The sequence below is a fragment of the Anguilla rostrata genome, chromosome 18, assembly GCF_018555375.3.
Source record: "Anguilla rostrata isolate EN2019 chromosome 18, ASM1855537v3, whole genome shotgun sequence".
NCBI lineage: Eukaryota > Metazoa > Chordata > Actinopteri > Anguilliformes > Anguillidae > Anguilla > Anguilla rostrata.
In genome coordinates this window covers 21,870,044-21,875,517 of record NC_057950.1, presented here as the reverse complement: position 1 = coordinate 21,875,517, position 5,474 = coordinate 21,870,044, and the positions used below count along the sequence as shown (strand labels likewise).

General features: G+C 42.7%; 1 long non-coding RNA gene across 1 annotated transcript; it reads left to right on the top strand.

The window, feature by feature from the left end:
* The first annotated feature begins 3,025 nt into the window (after positions 1-3,025).
* On the top strand, positions 3,026-4,935 carry LOC135245121 (uncharacterized). The gene is made up of 3 exons (XR_010327157.1): positions 3,026-3,228; positions 4,260-4,392; positions 4,578-4,935. It is a non-coding gene; the product is annotated as an uncharacterized LOC135245121 (long non-coding RNA).
* Positions 4,936-5,474: the final 539 nt, after the last annotated feature.

Here is a 5,474-nt window from a genome sequence, read left to right as displayed (position 1 = left end):
TCCCTGACACAAAAGTTCTGAAATCAGTCAGCTGTTCTGCATTCTTCTAAGATGAGCACTCCGAAATTAGCAGACAAATTCTATATCCGTCGACGGGGATGAAAAATGTTCATAGAACACGAACCGCGTGACACGAGGGTGAGAAGGAGTCACGAGGCGTTTGAAAGCGAGAGAGAGAGAGAGAGAGAGAGAGAGGCGTGATTCACCCCGAGGCAGGCCTCTCCAGTACCAAGCGTCTTTTGATGTTTGAAGAGAAAAGAAAAAAAAAACTTCTGTTCAGACCCAGGGCCTTTTCGTTTTTTTTTCTTCTTATTTATCGCGTTCTGCGTTTGACTGCTCGACCCCTCTGCTGTTTGACCTGAGGGCGTCGGCTGACCTGGCGAAGGCTGGTCTCCCATTGGTCTCTGCTGTGCAGCGGTGACTGAGCTTTTCAGAAACAGGAAGCAGGCGCTCCGATCGGAACAGGGACCCCCACCCCCAGGGCTGTGTTAGGGTATCCCCAAAAAAGGGGCCGCTTGCCTCACCAGACAGCCCATAAATGCATGGAAGTGTCATAAGCTCTAACACTGGTGCCTCCAGATTTGCAGATGTTGTGGGGAGGAGATTCTTGATTGACAGCTCATCATAAGGGGGTCCATAATGGGGATCATCCATTACTATCTGTGACAATCACAGGGCCATCCGCCCACTTATCTTAGCTTTCATATCCTCCTAGCAGTTCATTTGTGTCCCCTGTAGGGGACATAAGTCTCTGGACTTAATCTTAAGCACCATATATTCTACCATGCTGAAACCTGCACTACAAAGGCACATTCCATAAAAATATAAATATAAATAATAATTTTGACAATATTTTCAGAGCAGCAGTTTTTTTTTCTCCATTTATGACACTTCAAAACGTATTACGTCAAAAAAATTAAAACTTTTTTTTGTTTTGTTCCTGCCGGGTTTCAGTAGGATGTAGGCACAGTGAAAGTTTAATTCTGAGATTACTGTGTACCTGATTGGGTTACCAATTTTTGTATTTATTTTTTTTTTTTGTATTTGTTTTATTGTCATACGTTTAAAGAACAGGTAAACCAATTGTTTTTATTTTTATTTTTTACCTAACACAAATTTATTAATGTATTCTTTTTGTCTGCCTCACTTTATATAATTTCAGTGCTATGAAATGACGTTTAATTTTACCCAGTGGTTAACAACTCTTCGTCCACATTCGTAATTGGAGTCATTGGTCACTTATAATTGTTTGTTTGTTATTATTGCTCTGAATGAGGGAAGAGCCACTTTGATGTCACAGTATGGTCGGGGCTGAATTAACAGCAGTGTTCCCATAATTACAGTACAGAGGTGGCGCTACGTGAGCATTCACTAATGGCCTTTTGTGGATAAAAATGAACAAAAGTTACAGATTTTAATAAGCACACTTACATGCCAGCGTTACCTTGCGTTGTAATTGCCGGGATTTGAGCTTTTGTTATCATCGATGGTCATCATTTCCCTAATATGTTTACTTCTCAGAATTTAACCTCTATTTCCATGTGCATCCATCCTGAAGAGACGCATCGGAGTGCGTGCGCATACGCAAATGCACACCCACACACGGGCACACGTTCGCATTTTTTGACATACAAATGCGTAAAAAAAAAATGTAAGAGGATCTTGTCTCTTTAAGGTGGGTGAAAAGGGGGAGAGGGAGCGGCGGGGACTGGCGGGGTTTGGGGGTGCGCAGGGGTGTGAGGTTGGGCTCAGAGGGGGTGTTGGGGGGTGTTAGCGGAAAGACACACAGATCAAAGGGCACTGCAGGCACCGGTGTCATTATGCCCCACATAATCAAATGCCCGTTATGTACCTGCGCTGCCCCCGCCCCCTCTCCTCCAGCGCTCATTTGCATATTCCTCGCCACCACGCTATAAATTCCTCCGGAAGCGCGCACTTATTCCTTCATAAATCTCCTCCTTGTCACTTTCAAATTACAAAGATTTATTTGCAGATGAACGTGGCAAGTGGGAAAAAAGGAAAGTGGTGTGGTGTGTGTGTGTGTCTGTGGGGGGGTTAGGGAGGTAAAAAAAAAAAGAGAGAGCCATCTTCATCTTTTCGCCTCAACATGGCGGGAGGAGTCGCCTGCTATCTGCATATACCTTTTGTGTACGGGCTAATGGAGAGCCGCGCTGGCGGCAGCCCGCGCCGCGGGGCGTACGAGCACGGGCAACAATGCCCTGACGGATCCCTCGCCGCAATCTCATCTGTTCCAGCTAGCGCGCCGCGCGCAGAACTATTTAACTTTCATTAAACTGCCCGATAGCGGCTAAATAGAAAGCGCGCAGAGCTCGCCCGCTCCCATTCATACTGCTGCGGCCATTTCATTTCTTCCTTCTCTCTCCTTCCCTCTCTCTCTCTCTCTCTCTCTCTCGTGCTCTCTCTCTCCTTCACTCCCCCTCTTGCTCTGTCTCTTTCACTCTCGTGCTCTCTCTCTCTCTCTCCCTCCCCTCTCTACCTCTCTCTCCTTCATTCTTCTCCTCCTCCCTCTCTCTCTCCTTCTCCCTCCCTCTGTCGCCTGTTTCTCTATCTCTTTTTTAGTCCCCTCCTTTACATTTGTAGCGGTTCAAATGTGAACAGTGATTCAGTAGTCACTCAGACCTCCTTATTCCTTTGTAGCGTTTCTGTAGTGTGAAACATGATTCAGTAGTCTCTCCAGCATCTTTTTCAGTAAATTTCTTTTTATCTCTTCTGAAACTATCTCAGTGTCTTCTGCTCTTCCTTGCTGCTTTTTTTTTTCTCTTACTTAGAGCTTAAACTTCCTCCTTCTGGAATATCAATTAGATGCGTTGTCTGGTATGGATGTGGTGTAGCGCCTAAGGGTTATTTTTTATTATTTCTCTCTCTTTCTCTCTCTCTCTCCCCTCCCCTCTATCTCTCTCTCTCTCCCCTCTCTCTCTCTCTCTCTCCCCCCCTCCCCTCTATCTCTCTCTCTCTCTCTCTCTCTCTCCCCCCCACTCTCTCTGTCTCTCTCTCTCTGCAGGAGATAGCGGTTCCCATGTGCGGAGTGGTGGAGGTAGATCTCAGGCGTGATGGAGTGCTGTCTGATTTTGAATCAGAGGGATGTACTCAGAGAACAGGGAGCCGCCAGCTTGTTTCAATTGAGCCTATTTGTTCATTTGATGTTGGTTTGAGTTTTTTTAACAGCTCAAAAGTGTCTCCCCCTCCTTCAAACTCTCTATCCCAGAGGTAAAGTGGAATTATTTTTCATGGATGATATGTTGAAGCTTGTGGTGTAGCTTGTTCCATTGGCCCAGTGCACAGGGAAAAAAAATGCACAGGAAAGAAAAAAAAAAACCTCCTACACCCAGATTTGGTAAACCTTCTAGACTGTGTACATACCATGTTAGCGTGTAAGAGGTTTTTCATATATCTGCCCTTGTAAATATAATTTTTCTACTACTACTACTAATTATACCGCTACTACTCTTGCTACTACTACTGCTACTGCTATGGCTACTGCTACTACTACTACTACTAATAATAATAATAATAATAAACCAATGTTGCTTGATTTATTACATAATTCCGTGAAAACGCAATTTACTTTCACCTCCCACAGTCTGGGTGACTGGGATGGGACAACAACATTGATAAATAGCTGATTGTTTAATTTTACAATTACATATTTATGAATCTAAACATAAAAGATCGAATGACCTGCTTGTTCACATAGGTCAGTCCAGAGCAGGCCTTGTAAAGTTCCACTGATCTTAATGCCATCCGTAGAAGCTGATAGCAGACTCAGGGAGCGAGATAAGACCGTACAGTACAAAGTTCAGTGGAACAGTGCTGTTCTGGTTCAGAGCTGACATCCGTGAACGGCTAGCGACTGTCGATGGGAGAGTGATAACACCGAAACCCAGCAATGCAAGACCAGTTGGCCAGCTGGCAACGGTTTATAAGCAAGCGAGCAGTCAAAAATACAGTCAAAAATAAAGATCATGTGCTGAAAATTACATTTCTTACATACATTAATCAGATGCCACTATCAAGCTAACTGAAAATGATTATTTTATTTGATTGGTGGCCTAACGCAATACATACATCCATCTGGCTTAGTATGCATGCATGAATATGATCCTTAAATTACAGAATGATGTTAATCAGTTAATAATCAGTTAATATTAAAACACTGGTAAAGTGTGTTCTGTTGTGATGAAACGTTGTTAACTGATAATATAAATGGCATAAAATGATCTTTCTCGCTCTCTGATCAGTACAGGGTACTAGCTGTCCGGGGTCCATGGCGGTCTTAATATCAGATTGGTGAAAACGTGCCAGCAAGCTACACTGAGCACAAGCTGCAAGCAGATGTTTGTCATGGATGGGCCGATGGACTGACTTCATACTGTATGTCTGTTTATCGAAGAATTGCTTGCAAGGAATACTCAGATTTGGATCTCAAGGCTAGTAGTACTACTGGCTTTATTTAATATCTGATGAATAATTGATTGATTACATATGATTATATATCATACTCTAACCGAATGAACAAAAAATTGACAGTAACCCTTTCCCTGTTTCACCATATACAGGTTTCCTCTGAAAATTGCTGTGGTGCATTGCTGTGGACTGTCATTTTGTCATAGGCAATACTGATGACCTGATGGAAAGTTCTGAAAGTTCTCTGAACAAAGAGAAGCTGCTATTGGTGGAACAAAGAAACTTCCTGATTGTGGGTCGAGAGACAGGTGGTGGTGGGAAATGAGCTATTATTCTTTTTTTATTGGGTGTTAACTTTGCTTTTTCAAGTGTATCATGCTAAGCTGTTTACTTTCTGTTGAGTGTCTGTATACGTGGTTGGCAATATCTTTGTAAAGGTTCAAATGCAATGACCTTTGTTCCCTATAAAAATGATGCAATTTAAGAAGCAATGTACCAAATAAAAGTTTATTCATGTTTAATTTATTTTAACTGAGTTCTATGCCTAGATTCATCTGCGTGTTGTTCCTCAATCTCTGCTTTCTAGTTCTAATAGCAGCCATCAACATCATTAAAGGCATTGAGATGTTTCTTCTCAATAATGGAAATACCTTTAATTGTGGAAATACCTTTCCACCTTTAATGCTCATTCAGGTCTGGTAGATTTCTTACAGATATCTGGAGCTGATAACATTTTATCCTATATTTCCTCAGTAGTATCTGATTGACAGGTGTTTGGGTGAACTCTCTGTGGGTTGGGTGTGGCCCGTAATGGGTTTCAAGGGGTAATGCCTATTAGGTTTGGCATTAAGCAAGGTTATGAGAGTTTACGTGACGATGCTGAATTTCAGTCTTCACCAATAAAATGTCTCGCTGTCTCTGCCACGGCACTGGACGATCCTACATACCAGGAGCCTGGAGAACCAGGACCTAAAACATACCAAGGTCAAGAGTCTCGTAAATGAATTGCAACTGATGTGCTCACCAAAGAATGAAATTAAATACAGCCT